The sequence below is a fragment of the Canis lupus genome, chromosome 6 (assembly GCF_011100685.1).
Source record: "Canis lupus familiaris isolate Mischka breed German Shepherd chromosome 6, alternate assembly UU_Cfam_GSD_1.0, whole genome shotgun sequence".
NCBI lineage: Eukaryota > Metazoa > Chordata > Mammalia > Carnivora > Canidae > Canis > Canis lupus.
In genome coordinates this window covers 15,433,103-15,452,897 of record NC_049227.1, presented here as the reverse complement: position 1 = coordinate 15,452,897, position 19,795 = coordinate 15,433,103, and the positions used below count along the sequence as shown (strand labels likewise).

Sequence of the window (19,795 nt, the reverse complement as noted above, 5' to 3'; positions counted from 1 at the left end):
TGCTCCCTGGGGTCTCCCCTACCCAGGCTTGGTGGGTAGTGGGTGACGGATGGGATGGAGACTCAGGATGCCCCGCGGGTGGGGCAGGCACAGCTGTGGGGAGGCCGAGCTGCTGGCATCAGCAGGAGCCCCTCCTCCTTACCTCGCTAAACAATCATTGCACAAAATATGCAAATGGTATAATTACTGTTATTTGTTTTGCTGATATAAGTGTTTGAAATGCAAATGTCAAGTTTGGGCGCATTCACTTTCCCCACCCTCACCCTGACGTTTGCAAGTCTACGTTGAGCCCTGGAAGGAGGAGGAGGATTTGGGGCACCCCTCCCATCTCCTCCTCTAGGGCCACTGCTTCCCCACAGCTGCTGCCTCTGCAGCCTGAGGGGCACCCGGAATGGTGTGGGGGCCGGGCCCCCTCCCCAGCCATGCATGGGGACACCTGACAAGGGAGACCTCACATCCTCCTCCCCTCCTCGCTGTGTGATCTGGGGCCAGGTATACTTGGCCTCTGGGAACCTCAGTTTACCTGTCTGTGTAATGGGATCTACCAGCCTCAGGCTGTGGCATGTCTGATCCCAGAGGCAATTCTATCCATGGGTTTGGGCCTCAGTTTCCTATCTGTAAAAATCCTGCATGGGTGTACTCCCATCCATCACATGGGGACTTAGGGTTCCTGGATGATTTTTGGGGTCCTAGTGCACGCCCAGATGTCATAGACAAGAGGTGTGTCTGCATTTTCCAGGGTGAGTCTTCACCTTCGACCCTTCCAGCATAGGTGGTCTCTGAGGTTTTGGGTCTCCCTGGCCTGTGGGTTCAGACAAGCCTGGGCTGTGACCCAGGGGAATGCTCACCATCATCCCCATTCTACAGAAGGGAAACTGAGGCACGGCCTGCTGGGGCTTGTCGAAGTCTCACCCATGAGCGTGTTGCTCAGAGGCCAGCTCTGTCTGCTGCCTGGTTCCTTCCTGGCTGCTCCCTGCGCTACGAGACCAGAGCAGGCCAGCTCCTCCTTTCTGGCCTTGTGCATGCTGTTCCCCTGGAACTTCTGATCCTCCTGCACCTCACAGCTCCCCAGGGCAGAGAGGCCTTGTGTGTCAGATCACCAGCTTCACCCGAACCCCGCCTGCCACAGAGCCTGCACTGTGGATGAGGAGCTTGAACCCATGCATTTCCAGCATTGCAGGTGCCATCTCAAAGCTCTCAAGCCAACTCGGTTCCAGTAAGAGCTCAGCCCCAGAGAGGAGAGGCTTCCTGCCAGGCCCTGCAGGTCAACAGGAGCTGGGGGCTTGTGTGGGGGATGGCACCAGAGAGCTGCTCTGGGTTGGGCCGATAAGGGCAAGAGAGGTGTGATCCAGAGGCAGGTGAGTTGGAGCGGCCCACGGGCTACATGCCAGCCTGGCAGTCCCCTCTGGGGTCAGCCCCTCCGGGCCGTGTGCTGGCGGCTGCAGGGCAGCACGCAGAGTGCTGGATTCAAGCTCAGGTCCGACCAGAGCAGGCGTGTGAGGAGAGTGGAGAGTGTGTATGCATGCATATGTGTGCATGCACGTGTACACATGTGTGAGCATGCACGTGTGGTCAGTGGGTCTGCGGATGGTGCTCACGGACAGTGGAAGCACCAGGCCGGACACCGAGCCCTCAGTTCCTAGAACACAGCCCACCAGCAGGCCCAGAGGGACCTCAGTGCTCCCCTGGTTTCTGCTCACACACACGGTGGCCTGGGCTCACGTCCCACCTTTGGACAGCTTTGCTGTGAAGTCTGAGAGTGGCTGGAAACCCGAGTCCTGGCCCTGCCTGTGGCCAACTGAGACTGCAGCCACACCCTGTGGTTCTGGGGTGGTTTCCTCGTGTATGATTTGGGATTCTTTGTAAAGCTGCATATTCCTGTTCCTCTGGGGCTTCGCTAGGTGAGGCTTGGATCCTTGTAGCAGCTGGGGAGGCAGTTTTCAGGGCTCCCAGGACCCCGGCGAGGAGAGCAGGCACTGGCCGGGTGGGCAGCTGGGAGAGGGCACTCCAGGCGGGTGAGCAGTGTGGGCAAAGGCCCAGGGGCGGGAGGGAAGAGGCGTCCTGATGCCTGGGCTGCGTCTCAGCCTGGAAGCCTCCTCCAGGGTCGGTGGCGGGTGCAGAGATTCTGAGCGCTCTCTTTTTTTTCCAATTACCTTTTCTAAGGCAGGTTTGGCCTTATTAGCATATTCAAATGCAGCCCATTATTATTTCAATTAGCTGTTAGGTAATTAGCTCTAATTGATGAGCATTCCCCCCACCTCCCCACATATTTTTTGGTTATTTACATCCGCCTCTAAGCCACAATTTCAGGTAATTACGTGCCACTCACACAGCCATTAGCGTGTGTGCGCACACGCGTGCGCATGCCCGCACACACACACACACACACACTCTCCCTCACATGGCGGGTTCATTCTCACCTTTTAATTCCCTCTCCCCACTCAGGAGCCTGGGGGGTTCTGGGGGGGCATGTGTGCAGCTGGAGCAAGGGGACCCCGCTGGCTCCTGCCCAGGTCCTCCCAAGGGTACCGCTTGGCCTGCAGGGCCACCAGAGCCCCCTTGTCCTGAAGATGCCACCTCCTCTGGGCAGCTCTCCTCCCCCCTCCCAGTGGTGGCATCATGGCACCAGGCGTCTGAACATTGTGTCTTTGCTGTGTGGCCTGGGAAGCAGATACCCTTCTCTGCCTCCACTTCCCTGTCTGTGAAATGGGGACCAGTGGGTGGGAGTGAGGGAGAGTAAGGTGGTGCATCCAGGTCCTCGGCAGGCATCCTGCTCGTGGCTGCTGGAATGGCTCCAGGGACGGAAGGGAGGAGTGAGTGATCCAACCTATGGGCTGGTGGGGGACCCAATTGTGGGCTGGCGTGCAGGCTGCAGAGCGGGCTTCCTGGCTGATGCCCTCTGGCGTCGGTGGTCTGGTCTGGAATCCTCACCCTCTGCTCCCCAGCAAAGATGCTCTTGGGGTGGAGGTGGCGGCCTGCAGGGAGAGACCTTGCCTTTGCTTAGCCCACCTCAATGGGGGGGGGGGTCAAGGGAAGCAGAGCCAATCCCCCCCAACACCTGGGTCACAGCAGGGGCGGGAGGTGAGCTGGCACCGTCTGTCCTGCTGAAATCACTGACATGTGCGTCCTTGTGTGTCAGGGAGCGCAGCCTCCCCACTGTGCTTGTGGAGGTTAGCTCTTGAGCAGCGGTGCACGCAGGATGGATGTCCCCCTGGCTCTGGCACGTGGGATCTCCCCAAAGCCATGATGGCTACAGGCCCATTCCCTTCTTACCAGCTTCTCCTTCTGTCCCGATGCAGTGGCAGCTGCCTGGGTGACCGTGTGTCCTCCATTCCGTCTGGACCTGTATTATTCCTCTGGGCCCTGGAATGTGGAGAAGATGTGCATGACCCCTGCAGGCAGGAATCCAGCAGCCAGTGCTTCTCTGACGTACCAGCTCACTGGCAGGCCCTGACCCAAAGGTAAGGGGTGCTCTGGCCATCGGATGCTGTCAGCATGAGGGGAGAGCCAGTCCTGACAACCGTGACACAGGTGTGCTGGGGTCACCTCACAGGCCTGGAAGGAGAGGGGGGCTGCGGAACGGCTCCCCATCCCCTAATCCCCCACATGTCCCTGTGGGGAGGGACTGCCTGTCTGATGCGGTATGTGGGCTGAGGAATGGGTTGCTGCGGTGTGTAACCAGAGGGGTCAGGGGATTGGGGCTCAGGGCCAATCCGCCAACCTCCCCTGATGAGTAGGGGTTCTGAGTGGGTTTCATCTTCCACCACCTTACAGAGGTAGGTGCTTGCACTGTGTGTTGTATACCATGTGTACCACGTAAGTTACGTTAAATGGACTTACGCTATACGTTTGAAAAACAGGGTCTAATATGAAAAAGAATGATCCAGAATACTGAATAGAGTACGTCGGTGGGGAAAGGGTCTCGAGGCAGCCGTCGTGGCCCAGCCGTGCTGTGCCTGCTGGCGTGGTATTTTCCGCAGTACTGTTGGGAGTCCCAGATCCTCTCCTCCCCCCATGCCTTGGAATCTGCCAGGCCACAGGTCCTTCACGCAGGTCTGGGACTGACTTTCAGTTTGCAAACCTGTCTCCAGTACAGGTGCATAACTGTGGAGGTGGCTTGTGTGGTGAAGCACGGTTGTCCTATGGCGCGCGACCAGCAGGAGGTGCTGTCAATGACGCAGCGCATTGAAATGGGGGTGGGCGGTGGGGCGGGGGTTAGGGTTTGCATTTTTGCAATACATTGGTTGCCTGCTGCGTTCAGGCATCATGACTGTGATGCCGAGGCTCTTCCAATTCTGACCGTGAGAGGAGGATGCATCTGGGAATCACGGGGCTGTCCTTCATTACATGGAGGAGCGGAGACTACTTCTAGAACTTCCAAAGGCATCCTGCTGGGGGTCAGATGGCTCCCCAGGCTTCTCCGTGGCTTTAGCGGGAGGCGTCCAGGAGGAGACCATGAAGGGCTGTCCCGAGGATGGAGGAGAGCCCACCACAAGATGGGCAGGGTGTTCCAGGCAGAGATCCAGCCGGGGAGGGAGATCTGAGATGGGACAAGCTCTGTGCGTGTGAGGTTCAGAGGGACACCCGTGTGGCTGGAACTTGTGGGCGTGGAGGGGTGGGGCAGGCGGGGTTGGAGGGCTGAGTGGGGCCAGGTCACAGGGCCGGTTACTGTTGCTGTTCCTCCAGGTGTCCATGGGGTGCCTGCCATTTGCCAGACCCTGGACAGTGTGGTGCTAGAGACTCTCATCTCTCTAGGAGCACCAAGTCTAGAAAGGGGAGAGTGTGAGGATGCCTGGCTCATTCTGTACGATGGCCCTGTCCCTTCAGCTGACATCAAGAAAGTCTGGGGTGAGGCGCTAGTTCTGACCCATCACTACCAGTCATACCATGGGACAGTGAACAGCACCTGCCCCTCTGTAGGTCTCAGTTTCCCTGTCTGAAACATGAGTGAGGGTGTCCCCAAGGACAGTCCTGAAGAATGTCCCCTGAGGCTAAGAGTCACTGAGAGGGCAGGGTGGATGGTCTGGGGTCAGGACTGGCTCTGACTGTGGCGGTACCCAGAGACCCACACAGCAGTGTGGTGGGCCACCACCGGCCGACAGGACCCCTCAGAGGCCCAGGGCTGCAGCAGAGCACCGGTGGCCAGGGCTGGGCTGGGCGGACTTGGTGGTGCTGACCCCGGGTCATGGGCTCGGGAGTGAGGGTGCAGGATGGCACCGGCCAGCCAGAACAAGGGCTTTGGCTGAGACTCCTGGCAACAGCCCCTCTGTGTGTTTGCCTAGGACACTGTCTCGGAGGGGACAGGTCCACCTGTCCTTGGGGTGATGTTGGTGTCAGGCAGACCCCATTCTGCTGATTTTTGGTGTAGTGCTGCAGGTCACGTAGCACCTCTGATCTGTTTCTTATCTGTAAAGTGGAGGTAGTAATCTCTCCCAGAAGGCAGGCAGTCAGTGGGACGTGCACGTTGCTTGGCGTACAGTAGGCACCAAGGAATGGTGGTGGTGTTTCCCCCCTCTGAGCAGGAGACGGCAGTCTCTGGCCTGTCATCTCAGAGAAGCACTAGTTCTTTCCCTCCTGGAGGCACCCGTCCTCCGTAGCCCAGGCTCAGGCTTACCGTCACCTCGTCACCCCAGACCCAAACGTCTCCATCCCCGCCCTCCCTTCCTCCCTCCCTCGGGGCTGCGTGTTCCGCCCATCAGCCTGCGGAGCCTGGCAGGTGGCAGACACTGAATGAGTGTTTGCTGAATGGATGGATGGATGTTTCCCGGCCTGGCCCACCTAGGTGGCAGGTGGCAGAGCAGATGGCCCGAGGCTCCTGCAGGGTCTGGCAGAGGAGTGTGGACACCACAGCAGCTCTCCAGGAACGTGGGTGCTGGGCGCAGTGTTTCCGAGATCCCCTACAGACAGAATGTTTTGTCATGTGGTGACTTGAACTTTCTCGGTTCTATTCCTGCCTGCCTCCTCCTCTGTTTCCTGGTCCTGAGGCCTCGTCCCTGGAAGTTGCTTTTGCTGAAGCAGTGACTAAGAGGCCAGAAGGAACCTTCTGTGTGTTCTGATGACCCCAGGTGACCTGCTGGCCCTGGCCCAGCCCTTGGCCAGCCCCGTGTTCAGCACCAGGGCCAGAGCCACAGCCTGGCCCTTCCTGGGCCTGTGGGTGCAGAGGGAGGCCTGCTGGGGAGACGGGGGTCTGGGGGTCTGGGCAGAGCTGGAGTCCAGCCTCCTCTGTAAGACTCCCACCCCCACTCAGGTCTGTTTTCTTCTCTGGGAAGTGGGGGGTGAAGCTTCCCCAGCAGGGCTGACATGGCTTATGGGGCACTGGCCCAAGGCCACCCACCTTCCCCTCCTGCACGTCCCGCCCCTCCCCCAGCCTTCCAGCAGACACCCCACCCCTCCCCCACCTCTCCAAGAGCAGAGTTATTTATCTGCCGGATGGTGACAGGCGGCAGTGACTGGAGTTAGAGCTGCTGTCCAGAGATCAGCTGGCGGCTGCAGAGCAAACAGCCCGAGCTAATTAGCAAAAGGTCACTCCAGCTGCTGGAGCCCCCCGCTTTTGAAGTCAGGCCTCACGAGGCGGGCTGGAAGGAACCCGGGACTTTGAGTTAGTGGCTTGGTTACCAGGACAGCTTCAAACCCCTGCCCACAGCTCATTGCCTGACTGCCCAACCCACGCGTCCAAGGCTTTGCCTAGAGACTCCTGGCGCCCGGGATCCAGCCATCCGCCCCGGCCCCAGGCCGGACGGATGACTGGAGACACTCAGCCCCCAGCCTTAACCTTGCCGGCCTCCCCCATGGTGCCCGGGGGGGCAGACTGTCCCCCATACAACAGCAGAAGTATGGGGCTGGGCAGGAGCCACCCACGTGCCCCCATGTTCCCTCTGACTGTTCTTACCGTTTTTCTTTAAGTAAATTCACTTTTAAAAAACTTAAATAAATACATTTATTTAAAAGGGAAGCTTTATAGCACTACTACAAATGGAAAACAAGCCTCCTTTGCCATAAATAGAATTCATAATCATAAAAATAAATTCAGTGGAAACAAAACAACGTTATTAAATTCTGGTTGGATGCCGTAGCCCAGGGGAGGCTCGGAGCCCAAGGCCTGCTGTTGCTTTATTAAAACGAGAGAACAGTGAGTGTGCAGAGGTGTTCAACACTTAGCAGCCCCAATCTGAGACTTTCTTTTTGATGTAGTCAGAAGCACTGAAAAGAATTAAAGTGAAGGTAACTTTCTAATAGGAGTCTTCAGCATTATTTTATGCTGCATCAGCTAGGGATTCAGTTTGGCTCCATGAGACAGAGACGGAGTGTCCTGTGATTGGGCCCCACTAGGGGGTTCATTTCTTTCATGTAAATAGGGTGGCAGTGGTGCACAGCCCAAGGAAGTTGTCAACCATCTGAACTCCATGTAGACTGCGTCCCTGACATGCTTAGCATCTGTCCTCATGGTCTCGAGATGGCAGCGGCACCTCCAGCCGTTGTATCTGCATCCCGGTCAGGAAAAGTGGTGGTGACGAAGAGAAAGGAATATGCTGGCTAAGTCAGCTCCTTGTTATCAGGAAGATCACAGTGGGCACTTGAGCCTGTGTTCTTGCCCGCTATGGTCCACTGCTGCCTCATGGATGGTTCTCATTAACAGGATGGTTCACCTGTTTGCTGCATGTTTACTTGGTGTCCACTGTTTTCCAGGCCATAGAGCCTGGCCGTGAGGTCACAGGCTGGCATCTGTGGGAAGAGTCACCACCCATCCCAGGACACCCTCCTGGGCCTCCTTCCTGCCCCCCACACCTAGTTCCTGCTGCTCACAGTGGGTCCAGCTCAGGGTGGACCCTGCCTTGGCTCCACTTCCCCTCTCCGAAGACCGAGGCTACCCTCACCACCTGTGTATGTAGGGGAGAGGCGGGAGGGAGCCAGGGTCAAGCTGCCTACCTCTGGGCTGCCCTGGAATGGGGGTAGCCCCTCCCTCCCCATCCTGCGTCCCTGAAGCCCCTCCTTGGCATTTTTGTCTCTCCAGTGGGCAAGCAGGCTGTAGGCCTGCATTTCTACTGCCCTTAATTTGTCTTCTCGTTTCCCCATGGACTGCATATCCCACGGCTCCTGGCCCTAATTAGCAGGAGGAGGGGGCCTCCTGCCCCACTCGGTCCCTCCTGGCCACTGGCTTCGCCTTCCAGCCTTCACTGCTTCTGACCTCCTCTCGTCATGGACCTTACTCCTGCCTCTGACCCCTGATCCCTCTGCTGGCCACCGCGGACGCCGGGTTTGAATCTGGGTTCCATTGCTAAGCAGCTGTGCAGTCCGGGGCATGGCACTTCGCCTCTCTGTGTTTGTGCAATGGGGACAACAGCAGCTACTCGGGGGGTATCTCTGGTCATTGAATAAGAGGCACCCCACCTGGAGCTCTCCATCCTCCCCTCTCCTCCCTCTGGCTTCATCCCTGCACGTGTGTCCCCATGACCTGGGGGCCAACTGCCTTCCACACGCCCAACCCCAGTGACTCACTGCCTGGCTCCCCAGCCCCACCCTGAGAACCCTGAATCCAGCAGTGGAAGTGGGTCAGGGGGCATGTGGGGAGGGGGAGGGTGGGCAAGGAGGCCGGGTGACTGCTGTTGAAGCAATAGGAGAGGGGGAGTGGCTTGGAGCAGGCCTGGGAGGAACGGAGCAGACAGGGCTGTTTTTCATGGTAATGATGTGATGTGGAGGGACGTGGCCCAGAGCCCTGGAGAGTCGTCTCTGCCAGGACAGGCGGGAGGAGGGTGCAGTGGGGTGGGGGGAGGACTCATTTCCTGGGCACCTACTCTGCACGAGAGGCCTGCCCTGGTCCACAGGGACCTATAGTACTTCTAGTACTGGACCTCCTGGTACAGGGACCCTGAGTGACCACCCCAGGGTCTGCAGGTGGAGAGAGGTCACAAGTCTTGCCCAAGGGGGTCCGGGTAACCCATGCCCATCTTGCGGAAGTGTCCCTGCTCTCTGATGGAGGGGGTGGTACGTGGAGCCGCCTGCAGGGACTCCGTCTGGCTCGGCCCAAGCTGCTCCAGGCTTGCTCTCTCCCTGGACACATGGACGTCCCCAGCCCGACCACTTGGCCCTGAAATGCCTTGTGCACATCGGCAGGTGGCTCTTGCAGGCTTGCCAGCTGATGCCCTGAGACTCTTGGGGAGGGCAGGTGAGGCAGAGCCTGTGCTGCAGTCCTACTGTGCGCTCCTCACAGAGGGGGTGTCCGGGGAGCTGGGGCGCCCCCCACAAGGCCTGGCTGGGGACATGGCTTACGTAGGTGCTGACCATCCTAGACGGGACCACGAGGGCATGCAGAGCTCAAAGGAGGAGCCAACAGGCTTCCTGCAGGTGCAGAGAGGACCATCCCCTGGTCCTTGGTTGGGGACCCAGAAGACCAGGGACATGGCCACACTCTTGACAGCAGGGCCCTGGCCATGTTTTCATTCCTCCTCCTGAGCATTTCAGCCTTTCTGAGCCTGGGTGTGAGCGCTTCTGACAGTGGGGTGCCCCAGAGGCCGGTGGGGGTTGGCCTCCCCCATTTTCGCCTCCAGGAGCATCCAGAGCTGCCCCAGAGCCTTCCAGGGTCCTGAGCACCTGCACGGCGTCAGCGTGCTGAATGCTGCCCATCCCTCCTCCCCACACTGCAGGGGCTGTGCTCCCCACCAGCAGGGCCGGCTCTAGGTCTGGCAGCCCTGACCCCCTCAAGTGCCTCCTTTCATACCCAGGGTCCAGTTCGGACAAATACATGTGGGAAGATGCCCATCGTGCAGTGATGGCTCCCTTCCCAAGCCCTGCCAGCCCTCGCTCTGTCCGCTGTCCATCCTCGGCATGTGGCACCTGGCCCCCTGCCCTCAGGCTGTGTTAGCGCTTTTGGAGCCCTCCGCAGCTGGGCTCTGTGTGTGGTTGGCACCAGCACCACGGACACCCACCTGCTACACATGAGAAAGCATCGTGATCCTAGCCCGTGTGTAAGACGAGGGCCACAGCCCTGATGGCTCCCAGTTATTTCAGAGGGTACCCACAGACGCAAGGGTCAGGGTTACAGACCACACCTTCCTTGAAACAGCCCCTTCTCTGCCCCTGGCATCCGCACTCCTCCTCTGGACACTCCTTCTCTTAGGTGTCCCCAACATTCCCACCCCCTTCTCACTCTGCATCCATTCCCCTGCGCTAGGGTTAGCTACATCCCCACGCAGGCAGGCCTTGGGGACACAGACCCCCAAACCTGGCATGGCTCTGACCACACTGGCCCATCGTGCCCCCACCCTTGCTTTTGCCAAACTGCCTCTCCACTGCTCCTGACTCCCATTGAGGGCAGAGCCAGCCTGCCTGCTGCCCCACTGATGTACGTGGCCTTCCTGTCACCGCTGTGCGGGAATGCACCAGCTCCGCTGGTCTGGCCTCCTGTGTGCCTCTCTCTCTGTCTCTCACTCTCACTGGGGACAGATGCACAGACATCAGAAGTGCCTGTAGCTCAGTGAAGTTCTTGTGACCTGGACACACCCATGTCCCCAGCACCCAAACTGGCCATCAGGGCATCACCAGCCTCCCTGGAGGCCCCCTTGTACCTCCTTCCCAGTTGCGACCCCCACGGACAACCAATGACCACATGGTGTTGCCCATTTTGGAACATGGAGTGAACGGTCTGTGCACGTTGGCGGCGTCCATCCATGTTGCCGCGTCAGTAGAGTTTGTGCGTCTTTCCTGCTGTGTGATGGTTTTCCATTGTGGCTGCACCGCTGGCTGTTACGTGTTGATTGTTGATGGGCATGTGGATGACGTCCAGTGAGGCCATCTCGGGTGCTGCTGTGAACACTAGATTTCCCATGCACGTTCGCATGTGCTTCGTCAGGTTCCTCTGTGTCTCTGGCTCCACCACGTTCCTCCTTTTCCCCTCACTGTGGGGTACAGACCACTGCCACCCCTTCCGCAGGCTGTGGAGGCTTCCTCCCAATTCCCCATATACCTGCAACAGTCCCTTCTCCATCAACAGCCAGAGTGATCATACCTCCTCTGTACTAAACCTTCAGTGGCTCCCTATTGCCCTTGAGATGAGATCCTGTCTTCAGCGGAGACTCTGCAGTGGGATCAAGGCTCCCAGCAGCCCTGTGGGTCTTCTCACCAACCCCTCCAGGTCCCAGCTCTCCCGGTCTCTCTGGTCCCTCACATGCCCTGTCTCCTCTGCTATTCATCAGGTGCTTTTGTATGGTTGTTCTCTCTTCGTTCAAGCCTCTGCAGAAACATTACCTCCCTGGGGCAGTTCTCCTGGACCCACTAGACCAGGCTGAGTCCCCGACTGACCCACGGCCACATCACACTCTTATAGGTTGAAATTCAGTCTTCCCCTCCAGACGGGGCTTCCCCTCGCAGCCCACCAGCCCTGCATCTGGCATGGGACAGGGACCTGCTCACCGTGTGTGGCTAGGCAGGACAAAGCTGCAGTCCCCCTAGTGTAGGTGTGTGATCAGGAGCTGGAGGGGCACGCTCAGAGTCGCCCAGTGGGTCAGCAGAACAAGGGGCCACTGACACGGAGCCCGTGAGGACCTGGCTCTTCCCAGAGCAGTTGGCACATCTGCAGAGTCGTCTAGAGAACCAAGGACACAGCAGGGCCCAGAGGATGCAGCTCAGATGCGCAGCGACAGGCACTGTGGTCGGTGTGGCTCCTGCAGCCTGGCCCCATAGGCCCAGGGCACCCCCACCCCTGCCCCGGCCCCTCCCTGCATGCCCTGGGCACCCCCTTCCCTGCCCAGCACGCTTTCCCCTGTCACCCCGTCTGGGGCGGACACCTCTCCTTTTCAACCCCACGCCACACCTGCTCTCATCAGCAGGAGGAAGGCTGCCCCCTCAAACCCTGGCCCAGCCTGGACAGAGCCTCCACCCATCACCTCTGCTGGGAAGCAGGCAGTGGGACCAAGGGGGCTGAATTCTCCAATGTGATCTGTGGGCTTCCTCCTCTTGCCTTTCATCCCCCCAGAGGCCTTGCAGATTTCGTGTAGCCCTTGGTCCATGCCACGGGGAGGCCTGTCCAGCCCCCAGAAGGGGCAGTGGGCCCAGACCCCAGCCTGCTTTGGCCCCCTGGCAGGCATGCTGAGAGCTCCCTGGGCACCCAGCACTCAGGTTTGTGGCAAGAGGGAGCAGGAAGCTGTCTTCAGCCGCTCAGCCCTCCCTGGGGTGGGGCACCTGGTAGACCAGACGGCCCTTAGCCCCAGCCCTGTGTGCAAGGATTGTGTCAGCATGGGGCTGGGGCCCCGAGGTCCTCAGGGCCCCTCCCTGCTCCAGTTCCTCATGGGGACCACCCATCCCCTCCTGGGGCTGGATCCCCTCCTCCCCTGAGCCTCCCTCCCTGTCTCTGTACTTGGGTCTCTCCTTCACAGAATCGCTGGTATCGTTACTTTGATTATATAACGTGGACATTGTCTCGTTATGGGAATCAGCCGCCGCTAAATCCCGAGTTAGCTGAGCTGCACCTCCTCGGGCCCAGGAGCTGCCTCCGGCCTCTCTCCTGGCCCCCAATCCCAACCTGACCACGCATTCGAGCCTATTTTCTCGCCAACAGAGCGAGGACCAGCGTATGATCATCTGCTCCTTCGTGTCGCTGTGTCATGTGTGATAGTGTTTAGTTAAACGTCCATCGGCACCTGTAACATCAGACGTTTGATGGCAGGTGGCTGGCGCTATTGTAACTGACTCCCCGCCCTGCGGGGCCGCTGCTGGCTTCCCACGAGGAAGTGGAGACACAGATTTAGTGACTTGCCCAAGGCCGCCACTGGGCAGGTGGCAACTCTGTCTGCAAGCCCAAGCTCTCAGCCGCTCTGCTCCAGCGCCCCGGTGGGTAGTGGAGAGGCAGGCAGAAGGGAAGCAGCCACAGGGGCAGCTGCTCAGCCTCCTCCTGCCCCTCACCCCAGTCACAGTGCCACCCCCAGGGTCCTTGGGACGGGGTACAGGCAGCCCTCTGGAGAGTGGGCAAGAGAACAGGCCCTCGTCCAGGTTGTGCTGCAACCCTGCTGTGTGACCCGGGGACACTCCCTTTCCTTCTCTGGGCCTGAGTGCAAGCCCTTATAAGGCAGAGGCCAAAGTTGGGGAGTTCTCTTGATGTGGTTCCTCAGGCACCTTGCTGTGTAGGCAACCTGTCTGTCCCCGCTTGCCCTGGCACATAGGTGCTTGAAACACTGTCCACCAGATGAAGATGCTAGAGCATCATGGCCACGGGTCAGCTTGCCCATTTGCAGGAAGCCCAGTTTGGTCCATCAGACCTTTCCTCGGTGCATGGCCAAAGCCAGGTGGGGCTCAGGGTGGAGGAGGGCACTCTGAGGGAGGGACTCTGTGCTCAGTGGCCGTGACAAGAACAGCCTTTGGCCCCTCCGCCCCGGGCATCAGGCATCAGCTGAGCTGGTCCTCAGGGCCACAGAAAACAAAGCACGAACCAGAACCAGGGTTCCAACAAGCTCAGAGGGCGTGTGGCACAAACGCAGACCCCTGGGCCCTACCCTTAGCCTATTGAATCAGGAGTGGAGGTGGGTCCTGGAGGTCTCTGGTTTGTAGAAGCTCACAACAATAGTGTTTCTGACAGTTTTCCTGGTTTGAGGACCCCCTGCCGGGGGCAGTGCCCTCTCTGACATCCCGCCTCTCCTTGCATACTGCTGGCGACGGCAAGCTCAGTTGTACACAGCAGCCCCTTCCCTCCCAAAACATTTAAAAATGTATTATAAAATATTCAAGATACCTCAAATATTTAAGGAATCTCTAATAAATATTTCACTAAATATGAAATATTTAATACAGCTAAAGGTATGAAGAATAATACCATGAATACCTGAATGCTGTCCCCTCCAGCTTAACATTAATCCCCATACGCTGCCTGTGACACAGGGGAGCCCCGGGAGGGCACGAGAAGGCCCGCGTCCAAGTGTCCACTGGCCCCCGAAGCTCCTGCGTGCCCCCATCAGCCTGGCTCCCCCTCACTTTCTTTCTAAACTTGTCATCATGGTAAAATACATACCACGTGAGATTCACCGCCCTCCCATGATTAAGTGTGTGATTCAGGAGCACCGGGCGCACCGTGTCTCCAGGCCGCTCCGGCGGGCCCCCCCCCCCCCCCGTCCCTGTTGGGCAGTAAGGTCTTTGCTGAAGTTTGCAATGGTGCTTCTCACCCTTTCTTTTATGCTTTGCCCTCATGTGCACAGATATTTGCAAAGACACCGTCTGGCGTGGTTTAGAGCTTTCCACCCGCGGCAGGTGCAGCGGCGGGTACTTTGGACGGCTCGCACCAGGAGAGGCATCATGCCAAGTGCACGGCTCGCGGCTCGCCCCCTCTCACTGCCCTGTAGTGCTCTGCTGTGCATGGCTGCGCCACGCTCCAATCCCTTCTCTTGGTGGACGCCTCGGGTCCAGTGCGTGTCCTTGGACACTTCTCACTGCTGCGCCAGGACACACCAGGCCCAGCCACTTGGCTCACGGGCTCCGTGCACCTCTCCCTTTGCATAATGCCACCTAGGTGATTCCCTGCAAGCCCGCATTGCTCACACTGTCATGAGCAGGCTCAAAGAACTCTCTGGGAAGGTGAAAGGTCCACCGGCAGGGCCTGGAGGAGCCTGCTCGGCAGCTGGGGGTGCGCTGAGGCCCCACCTCCAGGCCAGACACCCCCACCCGCCTTTCCTCAGACCACCTGGCTTTGCATCCGTGCTCCACCAGCTCACTAGCTCACCTTCAGGTGTGCCTGCCTGGGCCTGGTGGCCACAGGACATTAGCCTATGCACAGGGGCTCCAGGGCCAAGCTGCTGAGGTTTGAATCCTACCCCACGATTCAGCAGTTGTGCAAACTCAGCCAAGTTCATTGACAACTCTGTGCCTCTCCTGTAAAATGCATAACAACAGTACTTCATGGGATTTAACTTCATGGGATTAATCCAAGTACTAAAGAAGTTAAGAGAAGAAAAGCACCTAGTATGTGCTGTAAGAGTGTGGGCTCTGGTTATCTTAAAGTCTGGAGCCAGACCCTCTGAACACAGGCTGGGCGGTGCTGCACAGAGCCAGATTATCACTTCCTCTATTCTTTTTTTAAAATTTTATTTATTTATTCATGAGAGAGAGAGACAGAGAGAGAGAGGTTGGCAGAGACAGAAGCAGGCTCCATGCAGGGAGCCCGATGTGGGACTCAATCCCGGGACCCCAGGATCATGCCCTGGGCTGAAGGCGGCACTAAACTGCTGAGCCACCCGGGCTGCCCTCACCTCCTCTATTCTACCTGCTGTATCTCTGTTAAGTCAGCCAGAGTTCCCTTCTCAGGGGACCCCATTGACTGGCTCAACTGGCTCTTGCCTCATTCTTTTCCTTGTGGGTGACATAGCACCATGGTTCTCTGCTGACCCCTTCCTGGCATGGTTTTCACCCTGTGTAGTTCGTTGAGGTGGATGTGACCCATTAGCTAGCTGGAGGGAATGTCGGCTCCTGGTCCTGGCCTCCAGCAGCACCTGTCTCCTGCGGGCTCTCAGAGTTCATCCAGGCTGCTGCTCACGCTGGTGAGGACAGAGCCTGTAGACCACCCCAGACAGCCCGTGGGTGCCCCGGCCCTTGGGCGTGTTCTGCATCTCCCTCCATGCCCGCTGTCACTCTGCCACCCAGGCGCTGCCCTGTCTTGTGCACCCCTGATAACTGGCTCTAGTCCCTGCAGGAGGCCCTGGCCCCACGAATGTCAGACTCCTCCAGGAGCCCTTGGGGGTGAGGGAGTGAGGGGCAGTTGCCCCCTAACCTCCCAGCACCCCCCGGGCAGCCCAGGGAATGGGGTGGTGACCACTGGGGTCGAGGTGCTCTGTCCCAGAGGGAGGCTGCCTTGCCTGGAGTCCCACCCACAGCTGACCCTGGGCTGGCACTGGGGGGCCTGGAGGTAAGGGGTCCCGGCGTCTAGGCGGCGGGGAGATGGAGCCAGGAGGGATGCAGCTCCCTCTATGCACAGCAGCGAGGCGGGTGGCCGGTGCATTCCCAGGCGACAGACGGACAGAGGGACAGCCGACAGACGGAGGCCCAGAGTGAGGCAGGCAGGCGGAGTGGGGGAGGAGGCCGTGTGAACCACAGCAGGACCGCTCCCTCTGTAATGTGTGGGGCGATGAAGGATAGACTCGCGGAGGGGAGCGCGTCCTCACACCCCACTTGGGTGGTTTCCAGCGTTGTCAATTATGCTGAGAATTGAATGTCCTCCAGCTGCTCCGGCGGTCGGACTCCTGCCCGCCGTGAAACAATAATTAGACACTCGTGTGTGCGGTGTGGGTGTGTGCATGCGAAGCGCGGTGTGGGGAGGCGGCAGGTCCACGGCCATGGGGTCACACTCTGGGGACGCACACGCAGTCACACACGGCCACACCCTCTGCGGGTCTCAGGCTGTACACCCTGGCTTCCCAGCCCCCCACCCCGGGGGGGGCACCCAGCCGGTGGTCTCGCCAGAGGGTGCCCAGCCCCCTGCCCATAATGCTTCCCCGCTTCCAGGTTTTACTCACCTTGGCCCTTTGAAGCCTCCACGAGAGGCTCTATTTATAACAGCCGGCATATGGACCACGCCGGATTTCTTGCTCAGACATATGCTGGGAGGCTCGGGGCAGCTAGACGCAGCTCCAGCCCCCCGCCCCCAGTCACACACACAGGGAAAGCCTGCCCAGAGCTGTCTCTCGGCCCCTCCAGCACCCCTGGATCTCAGGGACGTGGTGTGGGTAGAAGGGGCCCCAGCACTCAAGGGGATCTGGAGTCCTTTCTAGCCCAGAGAGGGTCCCTCAACGCCTCCTCTCCCACCCCCTGAAGAATACAGACCAGTGTGCGGGTGGCGACCCCTGGGTACTGACAATAGTGCCGAAGAGAAGAGCCTGTGTCCCCACCAAGAGGAGGCACCGGCAGCCAGGGCAGGGTCAGCTGGACCACAGGCCCGGCCACACCTGTGAATGGCCAGGATGCCCCCTCCTCAGGGGACATGGGACCAGTCCACGTCCCCTTGTGGGTCTTGGCTGCCTGGGCTCCTGCAGGGACTTTCTTCTGCTTCCACATTCAGCTTGCTGACCCTATCCCTTCCCTGATGCCATCTGGCGGGGGCTCCGCTGGGTCCTCCCCATCCTTCGCTGTCAGGAGGGAGCCCCTTTGCAGTATCCATCTGGGGCCCCGAAAACCAGGGGGAGGCAGGGCCAGACTCAGATCCCTCCACTTCCCAGCCCCCCGGCCCCATCTTGGGCAACAGGCTGTGGTTGGCTCCATGGCCCCATCCCTGAGCCCTGGCCACCACACAGCACCCCCACCTCCCAGCCCCCAGAGTGTCTCGGTGACTAACAGCAGAGCAGCCCCTTTCAGATCAATTCTGTTCCTGGTCTTGCAGCTATAATTAATGTCTGCTGTGTCATTAGATTGATTTTTTATGGACTCTGAGAGCTGGCGGGGAGAGCAGAGGGGCATCTCCCCGGGAAAAGACGCCAACCCAGCTCTCAGGCTCCCCAGGACTGGCTGCACCTCCCAGACTTCGCTTCCACTCTTCTCCACCCCTCCGTCCCCAAATCCTGGGGATAGCCAGAGGCTCACATGGCCCTGTGGGGCCCAGCATGGTGCCAAAGGGACACATGTCTCCTGCCCAGGCCCTCGGTGAGCCCACGGGGTCTGCTGATTGTTCCCATTTCCCAGAGAGAAGTCTAAGTGACTTGGTGGCGGATGGTTCACACCCCACGAGCCCTGCCTCTGGGAACTCCTGCCACATGGGGTCCTGGCTGGTCATTCACAGACCCCACTGCTTTTACTGTCGTGATGGCCCTGTGAGCGGTGTCTGTGGCTCCATTTGTCAGCAAAGTCAACCGAGCCTCAGAAGTTAAGGCAGCTGCACAAACCGCTGACCTGGAGTGCAACAAGTCCCGAGTCACATGCGGGTCAGAGCCTGTGTGTCCAGGACAGCGGGTGTGGACTGGCCTTCCCTGACCCCCACGCCACAGGCACCCCCTTTCTGGACTGGCAGTCTCACGATCTTGGCACCCCTGGAGTCTGAGGGCAAGGAGTTCCCTGTGACAGACAGGGAAGGCAAGGCGCGGGGATGCAGGGCTCACCCCTTCGTGGTCCTGCTCACGTAACAGACCACCCGAGCCTCATAGCTTCATGGAGCGGGCATCCAGGGTGGGCTCAGCTGGGCGGCTCGCCTTCTCGTTGCAGCCAGGCACTCTCTCTAGCAAACCCCCAGATCCTCCCACACGCCTCTGGCTTCTCCAGCACGTAGTGTCCAGAAAGTGGTTTTTGTCGGTGGTGGCTACGTGCAAGAGATGGAAACGGAGCTGCCCAGGTGGCCGAGGACTGTGCCCAGGACAGACAGGGCTTCTCTTTGGCCAGCGCTTGCTAGCCAGCGTGGTGTTAGGGCCACCCAGATTTGAGGGATGCAGAGACAGACACACATCCCGTGCAGGGGGAAGTCAGGGTTCCCACACAGAGAGCAGAAGGTGAAACTGTGCCATCCTTTAGGGACGTCCTTCCTGCCACGGCCACCACCCCGAGCCCCTCATGTCTGCAGGAATTTGGCTTTTCTCCTCAGAGTGGACATTCTGAGAGGGTCCAGGCCTTTGCCCATTTTGTGTTCCTCATGCCCCCGGCACCTGATGTGATGTCCACCTGACCACATGTGAGTGACTAGGAACGGGACCCTAGGGGACCCTGCAGGGGTCTCACAATCCTAACCTCATCCGAGGGGGCTGGGGCCTCCCAGAGGCCAACTGTAATCCACCAAACAAGATGCCTACCAGGCTGGCGTAAGCTTTCCCAGCAGATTTCTCTGCCATTTACTCTGCCTTGAGCCAACTCTGAATCATGAAAATCTAGAAGCACGAAAGACAGATCAGGGGTGACATTCACTTGATAAAGTGGCTCATGGTATTTGTCCATGCGGCTTCCGGGAGCATGTTCACCGTGGAGGGGCCCTGAGCTCTCAGACCCGGGAGTCTCGCCTGAGTTGGCAGCTGCTGCCGTCAGCAGGAAATCACCCAGAGGGGAAAGTGAGAATGGCCCAAACCCCAGACTGCAAACACGATTCCGAAATGAGACCCCACACGACAGTTCTCACCTGTGAGTAGATCAAAAATCCTTGGTGAGACACAGGCAGATCTGATTCCACAGAATATTAGAGATATAATCTGCCCCTATTATGTAGGATTTATCAAAAGAATTCAGAGATGGCTTAATATTGGGGAAATCTGTTAATATAATACACAGCATCAACTGGTTGGCCACAGTGCCATGTGGATAAATGACAAGAGGCATCTGATAAAATCTAGGGTTAGTTTCCAATCTTAAAGTAACAAACAGAACTAGGGATAACTTCTCATCATGGTAAAGAAATAGGGTCTCAGCTCCACAGCCAGGATCATGCTAAATGATGAAATTTTTCATGATTCCTGTTCAAAAACTTTTATTAAAAAAAAGCAACAGTGCCCTTTATCATTGTCCAGAAATTCTGGACATAGCAATAAGACATGAAACGGAATTAAACAGGATGTCTATAGGAAAGAATTGTAGTCATTTGCTGGCAATCTGATTTGAGACCTAAGGAAATCGAAAGAACAACTGAAGGGGACCATTTGCGACCTCGGCAAAGGTACTGGGCTGGATATAAAACACACGCGCACAAATCAATTATTCTCATCTGTGCTAGCAACAACAGCTAGTCGGAAAACATAATGAAATAAATGGTCCCCACTCGCAGTGGCAACAACAGAAAAACCCCACGGGATTCCCAGGAATACATTTACAAGAAAAATTTCAGATCATTATGAAGAACTCTGTGGAGTTTCCTGGGAGACCA

General features: G+C 58.4%; 1 protein-coding gene across 5 annotated transcripts in view; it reads left to right on the top strand.

Annotated features, from left to right (window-relative positions):
• The window catches only part of ELFN1 (extracellular leucine rich repeat and fibronectin type III domain containing 1), a 66,910-nt gene that overhangs the window by 33,864 nt on the left and 13,251 nt on the right, over positions 1–19,795 (top strand). For all 5 annotated transcript variants that reach the window (XM_038539658.1, XM_038539659.1, XM_038539660.1 and 2 more), the window contains exon 2: positions 3,300–3,461. The gene's annotated coding sequence lies outside the window, so the exon portion shown is untranslated. The remainder of the gene's footprint in view (positions 1–3,299; positions 3,462–19,795) is intronic.